Source organism: Ochlerotatus camptorhynchus, unplaced genomic scaffold (genome assembly GCF_037179485.1).
Source record: "Ochlerotatus camptorhynchus isolate MF236.1 unplaced genomic scaffold, CSIRO-AGI_Acam_v1.1 ptg000589l, whole genome shotgun sequence".
NCBI classification, from domain to species: domain Eukaryota; kingdom Metazoa; phylum Arthropoda; class Insecta; order Diptera; family Culicidae; genus Ochlerotatus; species Ochlerotatus camptorhynchus.
In genome coordinates this window covers 246,628-273,330 of record NW_027041069.1, presented here as the reverse complement: position 1 = coordinate 273,330, position 26,703 = coordinate 246,628, and the positions used below count along the sequence as shown (strand labels likewise).

Here is a 26,703-nt window from a genome sequence, read left to right as displayed (position 1 = left end):
GCACGTTGTTGGCGGCGTACCACTCCATGGCCTTTTTACCGTAATGGCAAGATGCCAAATCCGGCCAAAACAGTACGGAACAACCGTGTTTCTTCAGGAAAGGCAGCAGACGTTTATTCAAACACTCTTTCACGTAAATTTCTTGGTTGACAGTCCCGGAAGCTATGAAAATGCTGCTTTTCAAGCCACAGGTACAGATGGCTTGCCAAACCAGATATTTCTTTGCGAACTTTGACAGTTTCATGTGCTTGAAAACATCTGCTACCTTTCCCCTTCCTTTTGCCGTATAAAACTCCTGTCCCGGAAGCTGCTTGTAGTCGGCTTTGACGTAGGTTTCGTCGTCCATTACCACGCAAGCAACTTCGTCAGCATCGTCGTGTACAGCCTCCGGGATCGCGCTTTGGCCGTCGTATTTTGTTTATCATCGCGATTTGGAGTCACTACCTTCTTGTAAGTCGATAGTCCGGCTCGTTTTTTGGCTCGATGCACGGTTGTAGACGATACACCCAGCTTATTTGCGGCATCTCGGAGAGAGAGGTTAGGGTTTCGCTTGAAACTACCGGCAACTCTCTTTGTCGTCTCAGCGGCTTCCGGTTTTTGATTTTCCCCCGATCCAGACTTCCTGGCTGTCGACAAACGTTCCCCAAACACTTTAATTACATTTGTAACGGTTGATTTGGCAACTTTTAGCGATTTTGCCAACTTTGCGTGCGAGTAGCTCGGATTTTCGCGATGCGCGAGCAAAATTTTGATACGCTGCTCTTCTTGCTTGGACGGCATTTTGACAAGTGAAGAGTGAATTCCAAAATCAAAATAGGAGCAACATTCTACACACACACACACCTTCAAAATGAGGGGTGTTCAGGTTTTTTAAATGCAAAATTGAAAGAAATACGTCAAGTTGATATTGACCAAATTTTGACCGTATCACCCTTTAGTAAATGTTATTTGTTAACTGCAGCAGGAGCAAGTGTTTTGTATAGGAATAGCCATTTGAGCGGGTTCTTTCTGTTTATACTCTTTAGTATGACTATGATTGCTCTGAAAAGAACATTTTGATATGAATTTTAGTTGGGACATGTTCAGAAATTTAACTCTTTTGGAAAATCTTGGTGGCCCTGAAAAGGGCCGATGGTAGTACAGGCTTAAAGCCTTTGGAAGATGATGATGACGTGTAGGCAGCTGGATCAGCAAACCGGTTTAATGATTGGGCACTCGCAAGAGTCTCGGCCCGTCTGCTCCTGGACAGGGGTTGAACTGGTTTCTGCAACAGGTTGGAAGGCCGCAGAATGTCAGTGTTCACCCAGCTAAAGCTCCTCCCCTTTTTAGTTTTTCTCGATAAACTCCTTCTCTCAACATATTGGTAAATCTTAGCCTTTTGTAGAAAAAAGCTTAGCACTTTTTTCGGCGAATTTATGATCCTGTTTCACGTCATGGTTCTTCTTTATGTCTGTTCAGATAAATTATTACCGTAAAACGGGGTAACATTGATAGTTTTTTAAAGTATATTCTAAATATTTTTTACAGCAACAAATGTTTTTCAAATTTTATATTTTTAAAACAAGTACTGAGGATCCAAAAGTTTATTCGCTAGTAATTTGTTTAATGAGAATTAAAGCATTTGCACATTTTTTAAAGTTTTGCTACTGAACTTCAGTGTTTTGATTTGGGGTTACTTATTATCAAAGTAACCTCGATGAATGTAGAAAAAAATGGGTGAAACTCAAACAATGTAGTTCTTTATATATGAAATTTTGAATGCGTATATAATCAGAAAACATCATAAGCAATATGAATACAGCATTGAATTTGTGATGGTTATATCGGAAATACATTTAATAAGTGATGGTTTGAGTGCTTTTTCAAAAAGACCAGAAACACGAAAATTGTTTTTAAATATGTTTGTAAGATATGTAACACATACTAAATAAAAACTATACACGATATCAACGGAAATACCCTAAGCTACAACATGGAACCAATGTTTCCAATTTGGAACAAGCGCAGCGAGTAAATTTAATTTTTATAATATACTATCAAAGTTACCCGCATTATCAAAGATACCCCGTTTTACGGTACTTTTATTTATTTTCTCTACTGCGCTAAACCAAACGAGTAAAAATAAGAAGGGATGTCGGTAACGCGCTCGACTGCGCGCCAATTTGGTCTTTTAGGCATCCCTAGAAAATGGTGTAATTTCATGTTTTTTGTTGGTCTTTCGAAAATATCGAACACTTGAATTGCAATCAGCAAGTGTAACCCAAGAACCAAAAACGGTGCGTTGCTAGTTTTCATTGCTATGACGACGACTTAATTAAGGGGCTTAGAAGGAGAGCGGTGAAACTCAATTCTCTTCATCGATTTCCTCTTTTGATGACCATGGCTTCACTAACCTATTGCGCACTAATTCTGCTATGCTCTTCTATCATCCAGAACAACAAACTTATCAATGGATGTGTTTGCCGTCAAGTTATTAACGAAACAGAAAGTTGATGAAGAGAATCGATGAAAATCACTTGTACCCCTGCTTCAAAGTTTGTTCAAAGATTACAACTCTGGAGAGCATTTTGTGTGGTCCTTGGGGGCGTGTGGTTCTGAATATAGCGATGAGTGCCCAACATGTTACGCAAATGCATCCTCCCTATTCGCACATGCCCGAAGTTCGGAGGCGAATGCTACATCGACATGTTTCATCTAGAAACGATTCTCTGATGACTGTGTTGGGGAAGCAGCAATTGCATGTGCGTAATTAATCATATCGTCCTGCCACATGCATTTAGTTTAACATTTGAAGTCCCTTCTTTTTTACATATTCTGCACTAAAGATGCTTTCTGCCCCACCTCATACATTTCCCGGCGGGAAATTCTGTGAGGGGTGAGCTATTTTTGTGCAGAATGTGTAAAAATTGAGGGACTTCGAATATTAATCTAAATGCATATATATTATTTTTAATTAACGTAAAACAGATAATGAGTAGTTTTCGATAGATGTCACCGCAAACAACAGCAGTGTCATCTGATTGAACATTAATGCAGAAGCTTGAAAAAATGATTAATTGGTGGGTTTGTAAGTTATTTCGACGCTTTTGTACAATGCTTGACATTTACCACTTTTTCAACAGTCGGAAGCAATGTTATCGATGCGTAGACATATTTCTGATCCATTTTTGATAAAATTATTGAAACTGGTCTAGGGGCAGCTGAGTACCCCTATTAAGAAATCACAGGCGTAGTCCTACGTCAAAATGGTCACTTTCCCGGGGGCTTATTGAACCTGTTCCGGGATCATCGCGTTACCATTGTCAATCTGCTTAGTGGGTATGGTCTCTAAAGCATAGTCTATGAAATGGTCCACGGTTATCAGGTTGCCTGGTCTCTAATGACATGTCCATGAAATTCTTAAAATTTTGATAAGCCGCATGAATAGTTTTTGTTAAAATTAGAGATTGACCACTCCCCCGAGGTGTCCGAAACCTGTTTCAGAGCTATCGGTAGCCTTTGTCTCTCTTGTCTGTTGGAATGGTCCCTAATGACATGTTCAAGACAATCTTTAAAAATAATTGAAAACCCGCATGACTAAATTATGTTGCAATCAGAAATTGGCCTTTTCCCCTGGGGAACCTGTTCCAAGGTCATCGCGTTGCCATTGTCGTTCTGCTTATCTGGTATTGTCTACTAAGAATAGTAGAGAAAATAGATGTAATGTCGGCCTAAATGCCCCTAATTTGGGCCCATACATACATTCAGCAATGGACTAAATTTTCAATAGCGACCAAAAATATCCATTAGTACCGTCCCAATCCCAGACAACCCGAAGTTGTATAGGAATGTTCAGACAGTATTGTAAATAACTACAGTTTAAGCCAACATCGCATATAAGTATGACACACATCGCATTATGTTTAAGTTAAATCGTATAGAATGCAAATTTCCGACTTAGATGCGATGAACCATTTTTCCATCGTATTACAAGTTAAATCGGAGTACATCGTAAAACTTTTCAAATTGCATTTGTTATTATAGATTAAATCGTATTTTGATGTCAAATCAACTCGTTTAAAAAGAAATTAAAATTTGCACGGGAAATGCAGGTAATGTCAGCCTCAGTGTCCCTAATTTGGGCCCATACATAAATTCAGCAATCGACTAAATTTTCAATAGCAACCAAAAATATCCATTAGTAACGTCCCAATGAAGCGTTCATCTAGATAAAATTGATAAATAGCAGATGTTTAGCGATGGGCCCAATCTTAGACCCATAGGCCAACATTAGAGCCATTTCCCCTATATAAAATTTTGAAAATTTTGATATGTCGCACGACTGATTTCTGATGCAATAAGAGACTGGCCGCTTTCCCGGGGCTTCCGAAATTTGTTGCAGGGCCATCGGATGCCCTTCGTTACTCTTGTCAGTTCACATGGTCTCTAACGGGTGGCAACTAAAATTTTGGAATTTTTTCGAGGCCTTTATGCTCAACAACAAACGAGCTCAGAGAGAAATAACAGTGTGTATGTGTTAGCTCTCTCTCTCTCTCCTCTTTCTGCTAGTATTTTCTGTTTTGTTTATGCTTCCTCAGTTTTGCTCAAAATGCCGTCGAAACAAGAAGTATTTCGCGAGCGCGTTGTACAGTTCTACGAACTGCACAGAAATCTCGGCAAAAAGTATACGGTACAACATTTTAAAAGCGAAAATGTTGCGGCTTCGACTGTTTACACAGCAAAAAAATAATTTTGATATCACGTCAAAGTGGATGCACTACAATCATGTCGAAAATATGGTGTAATATTACTTGCTAAAAAGGACAAAATTATCATTAATACAATGCATGAACTGACATTACGCTGCTTTTACTGCCTTTGTTTATTTATGTGGTCATAAAAATTACATGAAATTTTCGACATGATTGTAGTGCATCCACTTTGATGTGATATCAAAATTATTTTTTTGCTGTGTACCATATCCTAAGATCCTCCAACAACTGCTCGCAAGCAAGGTAGTGAAAGACTAGCCAAAATTATGGACGCAAAAGGACCGAGAAAGGCATTTCTAAGCCATGGTTCAAGCCCTCTGGTTTGGCAATCAATCAATATGTGTACCAGAACGAATGTTTGAAGAAAATTTTGATCCCGTTTCTACAAAACATGCTGATGGACAATACGTGTTTTGGCCGGATAAAGCGTCATCGCACTACGCCAAAAAAAACACAATCGTTCCTGAATACCCATTTGATCCCATTTGTACCCAAAAACCACAACCCGACAAATCTGCCTCAGCGTCGCCCAATCGAAGATTTCTTCGGGGTTTTGAGCTCCTTGGTGTACAAAAATAACTGGAGAGCCACGAATTGCAAACAGTTGATTGGTAGAATCAAGAGATGCATTCGCAAAGTTGACATGAAGGCCGTACAACGCTCCTGTTCCGACATCAAACGGAAGCTTCGCCGAACATCCGATTACGGACCGTTTTCAAATGTTCACTAAGTTTTTTTCAACAATGGACAATGTATCTTTAATTTCAATAAATCAGATCTTCTTCAAGTATGTTTGTCTTTTTTTGACAGCTTGAGAAAGAAATTCCAAAATTTTAGTTGCCACCCGTTAGTGACATGTTAATGAAATTCTAAAAATTTGGATATGCCGCATGACTAGTTTTTGTTAAAATCAGAGTTTAATCACTCCCCGGGGCTCCCGGAACCTGTTCTGGGGGCAATGAGCGGTCCATTCCAAAATTTATGTAGACCATATTTTAGTTCTTATCTAAACCTATAACTTTGCAGAACATTCTTTCATTCTATCTTATTGTCTGAGCTTCACAATAAGCTTGGGGTCACCAGGGCTGCCAAATGGAAATCTGTGTTTTTGTTCAAAAAAATCTTTTCATCTTAGTTTTTTTCAGAAAATCTTCGATGATATCTGTGTTGATAATTTATTAATTGAATCCTTAAAAAATGTCATTTGAAAAGTGATTGACCAATTTTTCTGACAGAGACAAAAAATAGATAAAAATATATGTATCATAAATTGATAAAAAAGAATACCTCTGATAGTTCTCATTCTCCTTTTTCATTTCGCAAAGAAAGCATGCATAGGTATAAAAATTTGTGATGATAAAATTACACAGAAGTGAAAATATTTTTTTGATATTAAACACCTTAAGTTTAATTTATTAAATGTTTGATCATATTTTAAAAATCTGTGTAATCTGTTAAAATTCTAGAAATCTGTAATCTGTGAATACAGAATCTTGGTTTGATAAACTCTGAAAAATCTGTAGAAATACATATTTATCTGTAGTTTTGGTAACCCTGCCCGTCACCCTTTTTGCGGGTGGAAAAATCGTCACGCACATAAGGGTTAAAGAAATAGTTTTAGGAATTTCTGCTGCAAATGCACATCATTCTAGGAATTTTCTTTCGTCGGATTCGAATTCAGGAAATCCAGATGTAATAGGAAAAATTCTTAAAAATATACCCGGAAGCCATTTGAGGGGATGATCAACATCACATTTCAAATAATAGATTTCAAAAATGTCCTAAAAATAAATCGAAACAAGCAATCAACTGATTTTAAAATCGATGTCAATGTTCTCATTTATAGAAATTTTATTCTATATTTAACGTTAATAGCTGATCAATTTGCCCCCGGATTACGGTACTTATATTTGTTGGTGATGATGGCAAGTTTCTAGGATCGAAGAGATAAAAACCGAATTGGGGCTTCCTGCAGATGATGTTTGAAAATATTTTGATAAAAGGTGATGATTCCGAGAACCTTTTCTGGATTTAGCTGGTGGTTTGAGCAACAACGTATTTTGCTGATTGTTTGAACATGACAACAGTTATCTGCCTTCAAACCGTTCCTGATTGTATGACAAAACTTCTGAATTAACGCGGCACCTATTTTCCCAGGAAATATAATCACTCGGTTGTTTCTCTCCAGCTCCCTCTACCGAGGCCTTGTACACCCAACCGGGAAATGTAAGATTCTATTGCAGATTTGCATGAAAAGTATGCAGAATTTGCAATGCTTCGCAACATGCACTGTATTCTGTAATGTGGTCGTCGGAAGGTTTTGAAAATAATCATGCTATTTTTATTTTTCGAACAATGTTTGTTTCCCCAAATGCATTGCGTCTAGAAAATCATCTCGTGGAGGACATTGGATGTTGGAATAATTTGTTTTGCGTGTAAGGGCGATATGATGTTTCATTCAATTAGTGCGATATGAATTATAATCATGAAAGTGTCAACCAAAAGCACACGCAATCACGCTATTATGACACGCTAAATGAAAACATATGTAACTACCATTAAACTTTAATCCACTAGCCCCTACCAAATGGCTTCATTAACGCTTGATAGACATCGCGTTTGTTTGATCCCGATGGTATGTTTAGATGATGACTAAGTGTCTGTGCATAGATGAATAATGCAATCGCGGTGCCATATGCTATAGGGTTACCATATGGTATCCTAAAAGAGGACATGTCCTCCTTTTTCAATAATTTTTCTACATCCTCCTTATGCCCGAAAATGTCCTCCTTTTAAATCTTTACATTTTTCCAGTAACATATTCATAAAATTGATTTCAATGAGCGTTGTTTGCAGAACTTATTTGTTTAATTATGTCGCAACCTCATATTGTCTAGCAAATGCCATTCGATGGTGGGACTAGGAGTATACTACAGCTGTCAACCCCCCTACATTTAGGCTGCGGTCCATTTGGTGAATTTTAACTTATAATTGACAGATGGGAAATTTTCAAATAAACCTGCTATTATACCAGACTTTCTGACCGACCAGGAATCAATTTTGGTAAACAATTTCTTGAAAATCGGATGATCAACAACACAGGGATTTTCGAACATAATAATTTATTTTCGAAGTGTCAGCAAGGGGTGGTCACTCTACACACGTATTTTGCGACTATTTTTATCTCAGTGTGCCTCACGTGTGCCGGCAGTGCCCAGAGTGTCATCAGACTGCATTTTTTTTTTGTATAATGTTATGTTTGGCAACCCGGTTAATTTGACAGTTCACATGTTTTGCTTTGAAGAAACAAAACAACAAGCAGTGGAATCCTATCCCAGATCCTAACTGTCGTGACCCTCGGATCCTTGCTCTCAAATTCTATCGGAAAAGGACTACACTGAACCTAATAATCAACGGCCTCGGCCACCGAATCGAAGCTTTGAGCGAGAACGTTCTCCGGGGGAGGCATTTCCATTTTCCGATAGAACAATAACTTCTACTGGATTGGAGTATGATGAGGACTTGGATGAACCACAGGGGACGGTGGTAAGTAGGCGAAGCGAGCGTGCATCATCAAAGAAAACTGCCCAAGTAACCATAGGCACGTTATTTCGCCTTTTTGGCTATATACAGCTGAATAACGGCTATACCAGTGTTTGTAAGTTCTGATGAGGCCCGTATAAAGTCAAAAAGGCGAAATAACATGACTATGGTTACTTGGGTGGGCCAGATCCTCTTCAGATTCTTATGAACGCTTCCGGGAGGGGTTTCTTCCGAATGCCATCGACTCAATCAAAGATGCGTCGCCAGCGTTCTAGTGGGAGTTTCAACCGGAATCAGACTTCCCTGGCACGAACGAATCAAGGAAGTGAATGTCGGTTGGCTAATCAACGAAGTGGTGAAGCGTTACGGAATCAAACATGGTAAACGATCACTGATAAAACTACTACTACCGGGACTTCTTCTCCTAGAAGCCTATAAATATTCTAATTCAAGCGCTGGGCTACCAGGGTCATGGCTGAGAGCTAAACCTATCATGCAACCAACTGCAACCGATGTCGACTTTCAGGAGCTCACCTTCACGCCCAACTACTGACCAATAAACATCTTACAATTCCACTTAACCTCCTTCGGCTGTGATTTCAGCTCCGTCACAAATCTCCCCACCCCAAATCCATCCACCGACGTCTTCAACGTTCCCTTCACTTTCTCCTTCAGGGTATCGCTCTCCTCACATTCAAAATCGGCATTATGACCTGTACAGTATGGTCATCTTTTCAATCAGCTTCCGGAACGATGCCACCCCCTTCCCAACTTCGATCAAACTGTTCTGAAACACCAAATTCTTCCACACCAGATCCTTGAACAGTTCGATCGTCTTGAGTAAAGGTTCTCCGATCTCGAAGTCTTCCGGTAGCGACTCCAGCACCATCTGGAAGAATTGCAGTACAACCACCGACAAACCGACATAAATGATCATAGCAAAAACGATCAAATATCTGGCCAAAGCACACTAATGACATCTGGCTCAGTGTTCGCGGGAAATATTTAGCTAAGTCATGAACCCGCATGCAAAAGTTATGAATTGGTTCGTGTCTGATCCATTCTGGACAAATTGTTTTTATCTAGATCAAAAAATCCTATGGTTTTGACAGTTTGGATCACTGCACATTTAAATCGACCTTTTATGATTTTCGGACATTAGTCAGAATTAAGTGTCATGTCGGTTTGTCGGTAGTACAACCCTCAGATTACAGTTGTACTTGGCAACTCGCTCATCCTAATGTTTTGAAAATATGTGCGCTGTGAGGACTCCATGGCAGAACTTCGCCGGAAATTCACGGTTGAAGTTATCAAACCAAAAATTGGATTGTGTCAACAACAATGTTTAACAGATTGACACATACACAGAGCAGGCGCAGATATAGAACAGTGTTGCCAGTAACTTTAAATATCATGACAATTTCTAACCATGGGTGCCAACGAAAGTACCCAGGTGTGCCCATCTGTATTTTGGCACACTGTGCGGAGTGACCAACTCCTTGAGTGTCAGTGAAAGTTCATAATTTTTTCTGAATTTTTACCTAAATTTGACAATTTGAAAATAAATTATAATGTTCGAAAATCAACAACTGTTTGCCAAAATTGATTACTGGTCAGCCAGAAATTGGTCTGGTACAATAGTAGGTTTATGTGAAAATTTTCTATCTGTCAAATTTATGACGCGAAAAAATTCTGCTGTCAAATTGCTCGTATATTATGTTTTCGTCGCGGTTTTCCAAATTTTCCAAATTTTATTTGAAGATGATTTGCCAGTTTTGAAAATCGAAAAGTTTTTTGAAGAATATTTTTTTTTTATGGCCGATAAAAAGGTTTTTTCCGCGTGCATTTATGACCGGTATTCCGATTACAAGTAGAGTCAGATTCAAAAACCAAATTAGAATCAAATTGTGTGTAAGATTAGCTTGTGAGACCACCGAAGTTCCGCTTTATTCAACCAGTTTTACCACTATTTGATCCGGAAAACAACCAGCAAAATGAAGTGGCTGATCGCAGGGATGGAAAATCATTTACATTCATTTCGTGCATTCATTTACATTCATTTGCCTCTAACTTTTTTCATAAACAGAATACCATCAAATGATGTATGAAGCTTTTGTAGCTTTTGATATTAACTACAACTTTTGTAAATAACTAAAATCTGAATCTCTTATGCTTGATAAAATAGAGCTGGCTGATCATGTTATTGTTTTTCAGTGAATGCAATTTACATTCACTAAAAAACAATGGTGGGTTCTTATCGCTCTGATTCATCATGCATAAGAGATACAGATTTTAGTTATTAACAAAACTTGTAGTTTATATTAAAAGCTACAAAAGCTTCATACATCATTTGATGGTATTCTGTTGATGAAAAAAGTTAGAGGCAAATGAATGTAAATGAATGCACGAAATGAATGTAAATGATTTTCCATCCCTGGCTGATCGGTAAGAAAATGTCTCCGGACGAGATGATGCGCAAGAACAAGCGGGCTCTGAATAAAGCGATGCGGGATTTGGATCGGAAGAAGATGAAAATGGAACAGCATTGAAAGAAGATCATCGCCGACATAAAAAAGCTGGCCAAAGAAAATCAGATGGATGCGGTCAAGATTATGGCTACGGATCTGGTCCGGACGCGACGGACTAAACATAACCACGAGCAATGACGAGGAACTGCATCCCAAACCCCATGATAAACAAGGAGCGGATGCATCCAACGAAACTTTTAGGCGCAAAAGAATCATTACCAACATAGGAGAAAATTCTGTAAGATCATTCCATTGCATTATTTTATGATTTTTCAATATTGTACAAATATTTACACATTACACACAACTACACATAGTAACTCGGAGCGTTTGGTACGGTATGTCCACGCATCCTTCAACCCCTGTAGATTCAAGAAATGTTCCCATTCATTTCCAAGAATCATTTTTGCGGCAAAAACAAGGCAGTAGGCCTGGCCGTATTGATGTTTATATCATATCTCAGATATGCTGTAAACATCAATTAGACAAGAAAAATGATTAGACCTCATCTAACCTAATCATTTTCCAGGATGCTTTCTCGTAATAGATTAGATTAGATTAGATTAGATTAGAAATTTTCTATCTGTCAAATTTAAGTTAAAATTCACGAAATGGAACACAACCACACAGATTGAATCCAATATGTGATTTGTGGCAACTGCAAGCTCACTCACAGAAACTAACAACACCAGCTAGTAGACGAAACTTTCTCCTACCTGATGATGGTGTTTGTTTTCGTGGGTGAGTTAGCAGTTAGAACAAATCGTCGATTGATTTGTTTAGGCCGCTGCCATACTGAGAGGCAAGAGGCACGCGAAGTGTGAAATCGAATGTAAGGAATAATATCAATAATAGGAATTCTTTTGTATAGAACACTATGCGCGCCTCTTCGCTCCCACTATGGCAGCGGCCCTAGAGTCCTATGCTGAATCAATGGTAAAATTAACAGGTTGCTTAGAGGTTCCATGTTGGTTGCAATCAGCGATGACATGTATCCTGATTTTTGTACATGATAAAAGTTGGGATGGTTTTAAGGCTGTAGAGCTGTAGTTTTCATGCAAATCAGTTATACTAGATTATTTCCAAGTATAAAAAATGAATTATGAAGATGATGAATTGGATTGGTAACGACTCCAAGTTATGAACAATCTCAATTGAACCTTTGCAAATCATGAATTTTGTGACAGTGCACATATTATTAAAACGTTTGATAAAAACTCAGTGTCCTTCTTTAAAGTTAGGAAAGGAATCAGTGTCCTCCTTAATCTCCAAACCTCAAATGAAATGTCCTCCTTTTAAAGTTTTTTTATATGGTAACCCTAATATGCATATTCCGCTCACTAATTTATTCTCTGTGCCACAGTAAATCAAATTAGATGATGAGTGTTGTATCCAACGTCGAACCAACTATGCTCATTAGGGTATAATTAGGGTCAGACATGGTCTCTCATTTTCCCAAGCATGACAGAAGTTTCCGTTTTGTTTATTTATTAACCATTTTTAAAAATAACTAAAACCTATTAAAAAACGCACAATAAACATTGGAGTTGGAAAAACCCCCTTCAAAGAAAAAAAAAAACGAACCCACATTAAACTCGCTGGATAATTTGCGAACATCGGCAGAGTTCCAATTCTGATTGCGCCCATGTGTGAATTCGCACTGGCAAAAAAATAAAAAAAAATGTTTACTCCCAGACTTCATTCAACATTCAGTGTTTAACTGGCTCATTTTTTATTAGCTTTTCAGTTCACACCCCACGTGCGTCGGTCTGCGTTTCAAGATGGAGCTGCTCGTTAATATTTGCATGTAGATTACATGCAAATTTAGTGGATTATTACAGCTACTTTCAGGTGTAGAGTAGATAAAAAAAAACTTCTAGGTACCCGAGCTCGAAATCTGTTGTTTACATACAAATTGGTAGGAAAAACAGGAGGAGAGAGAATTTCGGCAATCAGAACTTTATTTATCAACAAATAAGTAAGTAGGTACCTCTGTTTAAATCGCTCGTCGCTCGCCGGCTGGCTGTTCGGTTTTTTGTTTACTCTGTCGAACTTGTATCGTTAAACTGGGAGGGAATGCAGCATGCATTCGTTATAAGCCTGGAGATAGCAAACAGCAATCAAAAGGGGCAATTAGCAGTGTTCAGTAAGGCAGAATTCCAAAAAAAAAATGGTTGTTACAATTAAGTGCGTTTATGTCTTTTTTTTATTTCATGCCACGAAACGCTTTTAGCTTTTGCTCCGGGGGGGAATTGAATTGTTGATCAGTTTAAACCACATTTAACGATTGTTTCATGTGCATAGTCGGATGACAAAGTTTAATACATTTAATGATTATCCATTTTACTTAGCGTTTCTGTTTGATAAATTGACTTCCATCAAATCATACATTAAACCTACACACTAAGAAAATTCATATAAGCTGTAATTAATCCACCTTTTGATGAAAAGTGCCTTTCTCGTAATATTATAAAGCTATATTTCATATTTCGATCACTATTACAGGGATACCAGGAAGACGCCTGATCGTTAAACACTGAATACTGGTTTCCTGTGAAGTCCAAAGCATATGTGGATTTAAAACTAAGACTGTTCATTTCATCCCGGAATACGTCCAAGCTAGGCCAATTGGGTCCTGGGTACTTCACCTGACCGATAAACCTCCAACTGAATTCATGTGTGGTTTGGTATGATGACTTTTGTCCTATTTAAAATTTTAACCGAGAGAATACCCGAAATATTCCGGAACTTGGGTGAATAATTTAAGTGCATTAGAAGTACGCTTACTTTGGCAAAAATCACCATGTAACCGCTTCTCGGTGGTCCTCCTACATACACTAATGGAGCGAGCTGTCAATGTCGCTTCGTGTCGAAAAGCGAAATAATTCAAGATGAAATTCAATAGGGTTCTATGAAAGTAAATTTTCAGCCGAACTGTTTACTCTAGTTGTTGCTACGCTAACTAGCAACGCTGGTCATCTAACCGATAGCACCGGTGGACCTTGACAGCGGCGCCCGATGACAGGAGTGATGAATGACAGGTAAAAGGTATAGTCGCTATATTCATAGTCTGGCGGATAGAATTTCGATCTATCAAAAAGCGGAACCAATTCAATATATTTTAGACCAACAGTTGAAAAGGTACTATCAACTTTTATAAACAAAACGTTGAATATTCTTTCCTCGCCAATCGAACACAAATTACCGGCATCATCGGATAGAGAAAACTTTCCTCAACCCAGAGATGGTGTTAGTTTGCGTAGGCGAGCCTTGAGTCACGAGAAAAGGGTTTCCGAAGTTTTGTTTGCAATATCTGATGAGCTCTTTTCTGTTGTTGGTCGTGATTTGCTCGATTGGTTCCGCTATTTGACAGCTCAATTGGTTCCCGAGATTCTATTCGCCAGACTATGAATATAGCGACTATAGTAAAAGGAGGTAAAGCAAAAAGCGCGTGTGAACGGCGAACTGAAGTGGATTCACTGGTGTCTTATATACAAATACGTTAATTTAGATGAAAAACACCTCTAAAATTTGTTAAAATTAGTTATTCAACAAGTCAATTCCTAATGCTAGTTATTATTTACATATAGAACTACCTAATCTTTAGACGTAAGCTATAAATTGATTATTCTATTTCTATGCTGCTACCGTTGGGACATAATATCCCTTATTTGTCAATTGTAAAACTTTTATCGTTGCTGAGTGTTTATTGTTTATTTATTTACATATTGAATCGTATGTACAACTATATTAAATAATTCATAAATAAAAGCCTAGCTAGGATAAAATTAATTACATGCACACTCAAGAAAAAAATTCAAATTGATAACCTAAGAGCACAATTTGTTACACTAAACTACACGAAAACCGATACCCTTGCGAAAAGCTGCTGCAGAGCTAAATGCATTACCACAGAGGAGACAAAGGACTACGATGAAAAATGGTATATCTGAAAGGGAGAGGCTACTGGTGGTCCTATTAGTGATGGAATGTTCTTTTTTCCAAGTAACACCTCAAGTGAGAAACATCTCGAAACAAGACCGGTTGTTTCCACTTCACTGGAAAATTGACTATAATCTCAATTTATATTGTTAAATTGGAGAAAGTCGAACCAGGACCCATTGTATTCCGGTTGAAGTCGTTCCGTTTCCTGTTAGCTAAGGCAGGTGACCTCGAATAAAAGTCCCGTGCGAGGTGCGTAACCAAACCCAAACCTCGACCAGCCAAAGGTCCATTGTGACCGCAGGTTCACGAATAGACCCACAGCCCACGTGGCCACCGTCCGCAGAGGTTAGGCCAGAGGTACCGACGACATCGTATCCAGCCAGCAGATCAACGAACGCAGCCGATCAGGTGCTTTTCGGTCCGCATGACCAACCACCGATCGCGAATCTACGACGTCCCACCACGCTCTTCAGCAGCAGCAACAGCAGCAGCCGGCCGGCGTATCGTACCCACAAACACACGTACCATTGCTGTAAGTCATAATAAAAATGTGTTTAACTTTAGTTTGCGTGTAGCTTTTTTATCTGGTGACTGAACTCTTGGTAAGCAGATTCAATGGATAAAAGCCAACCCTGAGCGCAAAGTGCCTCGAGCTTGCCGGGTGCAATCAAGAGAAGCCTTGAGAGCCCACCTTCAATTGTCCCCGTGGCTAGACCAGGGATCGAGGAAATTGTAGGAGGGTCCGTCTGACCCCCTATTAACAATGCTGAACTTAACCTAAAATTTATAGTTGAAGATGCTAATTTCAAATAACAGACTGAAGTTGTAATTTGTATACGATAGATGGAGGAGATGAAAGTATAGAATTGATAGTTCCGTTAGAATACGGCATACGGCAGTATGTATAGATAGTAGATAGCGAGCTAGGACAACTTTTAAGGAAGGTACAAATCGGTTTTTTCATCTCTCTTTACCAAACTCCCCCTTTGCCACCACTGGCAAAAAGAGATGAACGCCAACCGCTCAAGTACCAACGATGTGTTTGAAACAGTTCTACGGATTTTTACCGCACTTCAGTTGTTAAGAAAGAGACGATTATTTTCAAGTATGTTTTGTTAGGCAAATTATGAACCTAGGTGTGATTCTGGATACACAACTTTCTTTATGCCGTCGACAAAGCTTCCAGAATTCTAGGGTTTATCTTCAGGATTGCCAAAGACTTCACGGATATCTACTGCCTTAAATCGTTGTACTGCTCCTTGTCTCGCTTCATATTAGAATACTACTCGGTTGTCTGGACACCTCACCACAACAACGGTGTCGAAAGAGCTGAGTCTGTTCATCGACGGTTCCTGAAATACGCGCTACGTTAACTCCCGTGGATGGATCCCTTCCGGTGGCCTAGCTACGAACGTCGTTTGCAACTGATCCATCTAGAGCCCCTGTCGGTCCGAAGACATACATTGCTCTTTTGCTTGTTGATTTGAAGAAAAACTTCAAATCCCCTCATTCGTTAATGTATGAGCTAGTTAAAGGAGTATGCGTTTGACTAGTACTGTCGCATCAATGGGCCATTCGCTCAATTTCAACTTCTATTTAATTTTCACACTGCCATACTCTAGCGGAACTATCAACCTACCCTCTTCATAACTGTCTCTAGCTTATAAATTATCACACTAAAGCTTCATGTTGATATTAGTATAGCATTTTCAACCAACTCTGAAAATCCCAGAAATTTTTGGCACTCCGTCAATGACCAACAGAAGGAATCCGGATTGACCGCTACGCTGACCAACGGATTTTTCGAAGCTGATTCCACCACTGACATCGCTGACCTGTTCCGTTCTCAATTCAGCAATGCTTTCACCAATGAACACATCGACCAGTAGGATTTTTTTTTATATCTTTATTAAGGAGACTTTCAGCCGTTGGCTGGCTCGTCTCCGATAACCAGTAGGATGTAGCTGACGCCACCAGGAATGTTCCTCGACTTTCTGCCTCTGAAATGAACTTTCGCACGAGAAATGAGCTTTTCCAAGTGTTTGGGCAGGTTCCGGGTTCCAGTGATATATTGAAAAATACAAGGGATTACCCTATGGGGTTGTACGCAATGGTGACGTAGTCTTATATAATAAATCTTATTTGTTAACTGCAGCAGGAACTTGTATTTTGTGTAGGAATAGGAATTTGAATGGGGTTCTCTCTGTTTATACTCTTTAGTATGACACGCTTGACATAGATGGCCCGCTTGACACAGATGGTGTGGCTTCCAGGCATGAGAAATAATTTGCATTCATTTCGTGCATTCATTTACATTCATTTGCCCCTAACTTTTTTTTATCAACAGGATTCCGTTATTTGTTATTAGCTACAACTTTTGTTAACAACTCAAATCCGTATCTCTTATGCATGACGAACCAGAGCGAACAGAAGCCACTATTGTTTTTAGTGAATGTGTTTTACATTGACTGAAAAACAGTAACAAGATCTGCCCACTCTAATTCGTGATGCATAAGATATACAGATTTGAGTTATGGGCAAAAGTTGTAGCTAATAACAAATCCTACTAAAGCACAATACATAATTTTGCGGAATGCTACTGATGAAAAAAGTTAGAAGCAAATGAATGTAAATGATTTTCCATGCCTGGCGGCTTCTTCCTCCTTCTATAGATGCTCATGTGGGCTACAGCTCGCTGCTTGCAGGCAGCCTTTCGTACACTCGTAGAAAAAATAATGTAAATTTAGGTGCTCTGAAACTGACATATACGAGCGTCAATTTTGACATAAAATTGAGTCATAACAGACGCGCAATTCAACTCAATCAATTGTACTTTTCGTCGAGTAACGAACTTTTCAGTATCGGAGCACTTAATTTACATGACATATTTGTTTACGTCTCATGCTCTATGTCAAAGATGGATTCCGTCACGTGTAAAATTAGTTATTTCCAAGTGTGTAGTGTGATGGAGAACACCACCACTCACCACGTGATGATTGAATAAACACCGTTTGGTGAGACCGGATGGAACTCAACTTTGAAATCTGAGCTAGGGAAATCGCTTTTCGCAAGCATTCGGTGATACACTGGAACCTCCATTTACGAACCAAACCGGGGGTTCGTAAATCGAATTAGTGCGTAAAAAAAAACCTCGTTATTTGGGATTTACTTCGTAAAAAGAAAACTCGTTATTTGGGATTTACTTCGTAAAAAGAGGTTTTTGAAAATATTGTCAAATACCCCACAATATGGGTATTTTTGGAATCAGGGTGACGTGTAGGGACCGGAAATCGGTGTCTGACGCCATTTTGAAATCCAAGATGGCGGCTTCCGGTTACAGAAAAACTTGGAAATTCTGCCAAATACCACACAATATGAGTATTTTTGGAATCGGAGTGACGTGTAGTGAACGGAAATCGAAGTCTGACGCCATTTTGAAATCCAAGATGGCGGCTTCCGCTAACAAAAAGACTTCGAAATTCTATCAAATACCCCACAAAATGGGTATTTTGGAATCGGAGTGACGTGTAGGGACCGAAAATCGATGTCTGACGCCATTTTTAAATCCAAGATGGTGACTTCCGGTTACAGAAAAACTTGTAAATTCTGTCAAATAGCCCACAATATGGGTATTTTTGGAATCGAAGCGACGTGTAGGGAACGGATATCGATGTCTGACGCCATTTCGAAATCCAAGATGGTGACTTCCGGTTACAGAAAAACTTGTAAATTCTGTCAAATAGCCCACAATATGGGTATTTTTGGAATCGAAGCGACGTATAGGGACCGGAAATCGATGTGTGACGCCATTTTTTAATCCAAGATAGCGGCTTCCGGTTACAGGAAAACAGAAAAATACCCTGATGAATGTGGGCGTCTTAGTGGAATACCTGTATAATGAGAGAGAGAAGGATTAGTATTTTCCATTTAATTCCACTACTTTATTTGCTTATCCTTGACAGATACGCGTATTTCGTCTACAATGTGCAGACTTCTTCAGTGTCTTGTACTTATACTCGACTTCGAGTATAAGTACAAGACACTGAAGAAGTCTGCACATTGTAGACGAAATACGCGTATCTGTCAAGGATAAGCAAATAAAGTAGTGGAATTAAATGGAAAATACTAATCCTTCTCTCTCTCAGAAAAATACCGTTAAATACACAACAATATGGATATTTTTGGAATCGGAGTAACCTGTGAGAACCGAGAATCCATGTCTGACGCCATTTTGAAATCCAAGATGGTGACATCCGGTTACAGAAACACTGGGAAATACAGTCAAACATGTGTTTTTTGGAATATGGGTTAACCGGAAGTCGCCATCTTGGATTTCAAAATGGGGTCAGACATCGATTTTCGGTCCCTTCACGTCACTCCGATTCCAAAAATACCCATTTTGTGTTGTATATGGCAGAATGTCCAAGTTTTTCTGTAACCGGAAGCCGCCATCTTGGATTTCAAGATGACGTCAAACATAGATTTCCAGTTCCTACACGTCACCCTGATTCCAAAAATACCCATATTGTGGGGTATTGAAAGTATCTTCCAGTTTTTCATGAACCGGATGCCGCCATCTTGGATTTCAAAATGGCGTCAGACATGGGTTTCCGGTTCCTACATCTCACTCCGATTCCAAAGATTCCCATATTGTGGGATATTTCATAGTTTTCCCCAGATTCCCATAATCGCAAAAAAACTCGTTATTTGGAATTTACTTCGTAAAAAGAAAACTCGTTATTTGGGATTTACTTCGTAAAACGAAACCTCGTTATTTGGGATTTACTTCGTAAAAAGAGGGACGTAAATTGAATACTGCGTAAAAAAAGACTTCGTAAACGGAGGTTTCAGTGTAATTTTAATTATCATAACAACAGTTGTACATGAAGTAAACTTAAAGTCTTAATATTAACAGATTCGTAGAAAAAAATCCTATCAATTGGCGTATTACGAATTAAAATCCACCATCTTTGGATCAAAATCAGACCACTTTCTTGCCGCGAACGACTTTGGTTTTTGAAATTGCACCCCCTATGTTCCCTTAAAGTACATGGTATGTTAGATTTAAAAATATCTAGAAAGAGCTGGAATTAGGCGTAACAGCTTTTGTAAACAAAGACTTCTCTCAACGATTTTCAGGAATTCAAGGCACGCCAACGCAGACCAACATTACCGTTGGGTAGGGGAAGTCTTACTTTACCTGATGATGATGTTGTTGAAAGAAGTCATTGTTTACACAAGTTGTTCCACCCTAATTCGAGCTCTATCTTGATATGGGAACTGACTTACGATTGATGACCTTCACAAATGTCCAAATAATACTCTTTTACAAATTTATGGTGGTCCTGAAAAGGACCGTTTTGTCGTGATGGTTGAGTAATGTTGAGCTATTAGTGTGTTAAACACATATGAGACTGATGAGTTGTATTTTGTTTGAAATGAGGGTGACGCGCTTGGCATAGATGGCCCACAGCGACTCACGAAGAGCAACTGATTCCGATCAATAGCGGTGCGGCTTCTTCCTCCTTCTATGGATGCTTATGTGGGCTGCAGATCGCTGCTTGCAGGCAGCCTTTCGTTGTGTACTGGAGATCAATGTTGAACGCCACGCGTCGAAAGCACTGGTGCTGCTGCTGTTGCTGATGCCGACGACCGGACACCACCACACACGGTGATTCGACTGAATCCGATCAGCGGTTGAGGGCAGCCTTGATAGCTAGCTTGCTGGGAGCCTTTCGTTGTGTACTGAAGAACACCACCACTCACCACGTGCTGATTAAATAAACACCGTTTGGTGAGTTGTTCGGGAAATCGCTTTGTCGCAGGCAATCGGTGATAATTTTAATTATCATAGCAACAATTGCACCTCACTTCACCAATCGCAGTTCCTCAATTGAATATGATCTGACCATGAAACAAGCAACTCATGGGATTCCCGATCAACTTCGACCTATTATTATTCCGCGTATTTTTACTGAAAAGTACCAACAAGTCAATTGCATGAAAAGATATTTTACAGACGGGTCCCGTCTCAATGGATCCACTGGCTTCGGTGTCTTCAATGAAAACTCTAGCGTCTTCCGCAAACTTCAGGAACCTTGTTCCGTTTTTGTTGCTGAGCTGGCAGCAATCAACTTCGCATTGGGGATGATTTCCAATATGCCCACAGACCATTACTTCATCTTCACGGATAGTCTCAGTTCGATTGAGGCTATTCGGTCGATGAAACAAGGTAGGCACTCATCTTATTTCCTTTCAAAGGTAAGGGAGCAGATGAGTGTACTGGTCGAAAGATCATATATGATTACCTTTGTATGGGTCCCCTCACATTGCTCAATCCCAGGCAATGAGAAGGCGGACTCTCTCGCAAAGGTGGGCGCGCAGGAAGGCGAATTATATGACAGGCAAATTTCACACGATGAATTTTACCATTTAGTGCGTCAGAGTACCCTTTCGAGTTGGCAAACCGATTGGGACACTGGAAATCTTGGACGGTGGTTACATTCAATTATTCCTAATGTTTCTTCGAGAGCGTGGTTTAAAGGCTTGGGCTTAAGTCGTGACTTCATTCGGGTGATGAGTAGACTTATGTCCAACCACTACTCGCTAGATGCTCATCTCAATAGAATAAACCTCGTGGACAGCAACATCTGTCAGTGTGGAAACGGTTACGATGACATCGAACACGCAGTTTGGCAATGTACGGATAATGACGCCGCCAGAGAGCGACTTTTGAATACCCTCGAGGCCCAAGGAAGACAACCCTATGTTCCTATCAGAGACTTGTTGGCAACTCGCGATGTCTGCTATATGCAGTCCGTTTATGTGTTTCTTCAAATGTCTAGTATAAGAATTTAATTCCTTTGTCTTTTGTCTCTCTTTATTAGTTTTTGTTTGTCTTGTCCCCCCGTCTCGATGAGTCTCATCGTCGCCCACTGGTCACCCACCATAGCCGGTCGAACTCCGGACGAAGCTAGAACAGCACTACCGTTCATACTGGCGACAACGCTCTGATGAGACAACGAAACCCTACCCCAAGCTCCTCCCCTGATCCTATCCTTCAACAATGTACCCCTCTAACCTCGAGTAAGCCGCGAGTAATCGGCCCAACTCCTACTAGACATAGAATTAAGTGAATTTTGTTACAAACAGTGAACAATGAATTATCGGCTCCGTAAAGCTAACGCGATTGAGCCTTCCAAATAAACGAAATGGATAAAAAAAAAAAAAAAAACAATTGCACTTCGGGCAATTTTCAAAAGTGACGTTTTGGAAAATGAAAAAGTCTCAAATTTAACGGATGCATTGAAATATTTCTGATCGATTGGTGTTAAAATAATTGTAGTTGGTTCAGGGGCAGCTGAGTTATTGACGTTCAAAATCTTTCATAATTTTGTTACATGTTCCATTTTTGGTTTTCACAAAGTATACCCCCATATAGAAATCACAGACGTTGTCCTACGTCAAAAAAGCCAAAACGATGGAACAGTGAGATCATTTGTAAGACTTTTCATAAATAATGGGAGAATTCCACCGAGTCCAGGACCTTTCGAGGCTGCAATGTCCCTTGAAAATTCTGGATAAAATGCACAATAATTGTGATCATGATCTTCTACAGGAAATTTCATGTAGATTTCTTGATAAAAAAATGCATTTGCATTTTCAAGATTTTTGAATACCAATTCTTAAAATATTAATGGAGTATGCATGATTTCTTAATACTATATTATACTAGTACTATATTACTGCTAGTGCGAATTTTGATTTTTCTTGTGAATTTTTTAAATTCATTGGTGCTTCTTTTTTCGGTTTTACCGGCGAAAATATTATTTTGAACTGCTGTTTTTTTTTAATTTTCAACTATTTTGTTGTTGCTTTATTGGTTTACATTGGCTATTTCTGAATAAACTATGGAAGTTTTCTCTTCTTATATTCAGCGTTTATTAGGCTGCTGGTACGCTAAAATAAGTGAAATCCTACCCAAATGTTAGATAGTCAGGTTTGCCGTGTGTTAGGGGGGTGCATGCCAAGCGATCAGTGTTTGAGCTTGTAACATTTCTGATTAGAGTGAATGACCAGTAGTGATGAAAGTGCCTGTCACGTACGGTACGATGTGATATTGATTATTTTAAATCAATTCAAGAGCAAATTTTCATTATGTCGTAAGTAACATTCGCACCAATCCGAGAAAAATAAAGTTTTATTTTGATGACCGAAAAGTTATTCCTATTTTCAATTAAACTCGTATAATCTCATAGTGATAGCAATGTTTAACATATATAGCAGGGTTCAAATCATACAAATGCAATTCGCTAGCTTTCATGTTAAAAAATACTGGTTTTTAAGCCAAAAGTTATTATACGTCGTTTGGTGGCCCCTATTGTTACTTAAGTCAAAGTGTATTTACCAGGATATCCGGGAGAATTATCAATTACGTCTCCTTACGTGCAGCCCATTCATTATTTTAGGACCGCCGAAAACACCTTAGCAACAAACAATTCGATTTATTCACTTTAATAATGAGAAAGCGAAACGACGAACGCACACTTTTCACGGGTTTCTCAGCGCTGTTACATAAGTCAAACGGCATCTCCATAGAAATCGGGTGACTTAAGTAACATCGAAAACTATTTTGATCGGAAGGTGATTACGTCAAAAAGCAATTTGACTGGTAAATAAATTTAAAAATGGGATGTGATCCTATATTCGGACAGTTTATAGTGTAATAGCAGGAGCATCGATTGACACTGATAGCTCGACTTTGTTTACCTTTGTTACTTTCGACGTAATGAAAATTTGCTCTTGAATTGTAACTTCTCGATCCTGGTGTAGATTTAAATTTTAAGTGCTGATTATTGATGCAGCCTCCCTTAGCTCAGTCGGTAAAGGCACTGTTATAAAGCAAGACAATGCAGGAGACGTCTGGGTACCGATTCCATACCCGGTCTATGAATTTTTCGCGTTGGAAAATGTCTTGACGTCTCCGGGCATATATTATGATTGTACTTTTTTTTTTTTTTTTCCTTTGGTTTGTTTTTTCCGTCGATCTTGTTTTCCGTGCTGAGCACCAATGCTACCGACGTGCCAGGAAGGCAGCTCCCACACCTGGACCCTACCTATCGACCCATCAACTCATGAACCGGGGACCAACGGCTTTACTTCCCTTCCGAAGGAAGGCGTGATCAGAGATGTTATGCCTCAGAACATCCCGGCGGCGCCGACTGGGATTGAACCCAGGCCTGCTGGGGTGAGAGGTAATCACGCTTACCACTACACCACCGGCGCCGTTATGATTGTACTTGTCAGACAAAATATACTTAATGCAAACATGGTACCGTCTTAGGTAGCTCAAACGAACACAGTTAAGAGCCAGTCTCTATGGGGACGTAATAAATCCAAAAAAGAAGAAGAATCCAGATCTCATGATAGTTGACATTTTCCACGTCTATTCACACCGCAAAATCCATCCACAGCCTATGCCAGACGACCGCCTGCCGGATGGGAAACCTCAGAATGGTGGCCACCCGAAAGCGATGCGATGATTGAATATTGATCACCCTAACTGTTGCCGCCCGCTGATGCGATGGATGACGTTATCGCAGAAATAAGGTTTCCCCCAAATTGCTCACGGTAGGTACGCACATATCGAAGCACAACACGAGTGACATGACGTTTGGCCGTGAACTGAATTTGTAAAATTTGTATCTGAATGGAGCGACAATTTGCTGGTGTCAACTGATATTTCATTTATCACCCATCAACAGGTTTCTCCTATATCAGACCACCCACAAACGTGTGGTGGCACAATTTATTGGTCTTTGGGGTTGCAGTAAACCGTAAACGTTGTCATACGCACAAAAATGGGTCGCACTATGGGAATTCAGGTGGTCAATATGACGAATTTATTGTTTATTGATATTAGTTCTTAGAGCAACCGTAACGGTCGTTGGAATATGAGTGACTATTTTAACTACGCACTGCGCTCTCATTCTTAGCACCGGTCGTTGCTATCTCGGGTATCAAACAAGTTGCCTCATTCCATATCGGTAGTAAACATTTTGACTACGCAACCGTCGTGGACTACTAATCGCTGTATTTTTCGGATTCCAGTGATGACGATCGGAACTTGGTAAGCAGGATGTTATTCCAGACGAAAGTTTTAAAATAATGCAATAATAAGCCGGAAAAAATTGTGCCCACCACCTTCCATGGAGGTTTCCTATTGTGCGTCGTCGTCGTCGTTATTACGGTGAGATGTGATTTATGATGCCAATTCTACTACTGTTTCCTACTCCTTTGAAGAGAATGGAAATGGGGTAAATCCAGCCCAACATGACAGAGATTACTTGTGTGGGTGGGTGTACACAGTTCGCCCATTACTGATATCTATTGTGAAAATTTGTTCGCAATGTGCGTAGTTAAATTCGTTTGATGATGATTGATTTTTTTTTTGTTGAGCTCGTTGATGCATGCAAAGAAACCCCAAATAACACATTCTACCAAACAGCTGGTATTCGGTTAACGGCGAACTGGGAAGCCGGAAAATTATGAAGCGTATTCAAATAATTGCGATTCGATTTTCACAGCCGGATGCAGATTGTTGATCGCATTCGCAAACACACCCTTCTTGGTGAGCTGCTCTCCAGATGGTGTGGGTAGTGTTGGTACATGTGATTGAGGTTATCCGATTGGATTTGGCACTTTGATTTCCTGGAATTTGGACAATTTGCAAAAATGTCTGTTGTTTACACGGGACGGTTATTGGTTGGTTAGGAATTTCAAGTATTCTACTGATTGGGCACCATGGTTTGGAATGTTATTCCTGCCTAATGAACATGGGTAGTGAAGTGATTGATGGTGAAAATGGGTGATTTGATTTATACCAAATAATCACATTCATGATCGGAAAAGAAAAAAATATTGTGCTCAGACGCATTCTGAGATTCGTGTTGTAGTACTTTTATGCAGCTTCTTGCACTGTTGATCCTTGATATTCATAACTTTTTGCGTAGAACATCTTTCAGTATCGTACTGGAGTGCAAATAAAGTACTCCCATGCAAACCAAAAACATCACTTGGGTAGGGGAAATTCTCCAACAGCATTTTTTTGTTTGAAAATCTATTATTTTTTTTAAATTAATATGTACATTCAAAGTGTTTTTATATTACCTCATACGTGAAGTTTGTGATGTTCAGAGTTGGTCGAAAATGCTATCTAACATGAAGCTTTAGTGTTTAATTTATTAGCTAGAGAATGCTCTTAGAAGAGGGTAGGTAGATAGTTCCGTTAGAGTACGGCAGTTTGAAAGTTGAATAGAAGTTGAAAATGTCAGCAAGCCAGTAAGTACACTTTTTTGCCTGTAGATTTGAGGACATATTTCGAATCTCCGCGTACATCATACGGGTTAGGCAAAAAAGTGTGCGTTTGACTTGTGCTGTCGCATTAATGGCCCTTCGCTTATTTTCAACTTCTATTCAATTTTCATACTGCCATACTCTAGCGGAACTATCTACCTACCCTCTTCTAAGACCATTATCTAGCTAATAAATTATCACACTAAAACTTTTTCTTAGATAGCATTTCCAACCAAATATCATGTACATTTTTCAATTTGGTGGGAATTGTTTGAATTTTGAGAAATTAAAACTGTTATTAAAACTACTATTATTTCGAGCAATTTTACCTAGCATCTCACTTTCCGGCAGGTGCATCCACAAGTTTGGTATTTTGTAATCTTAAAATAGAACATATGTGTAGTTCTGTGACTAATCTTTCATGCCAATTGATGATAAGACAACAAAGTTACATAAAGTCAAAGCTGACCATTTTCGATCAAGCACTCAAACTCCAAATACCAAGCGTCCTACAAATTGGCAAGGGTGCAACTAGGTTCCAACATAAACATTATCTGAAGATGGAGGATTATAGTGGAACT

At 39.3% G+C, this 26,703-nt stretch overlaps 1 long non-coding RNA gene across 1 annotated transcript in view; it reads right to left on the bottom strand.

Annotated features, from left to right (window-relative positions):
• LOC135713881 (uncharacterized) overlaps positions 1 to 26,703 on the bottom strand; it is a 286,876-nt gene that overhangs the window by 125,192 nt on the left and 134,981 nt on the right. The gene's annotated exons all lie outside the window — the stretch shown is intronic.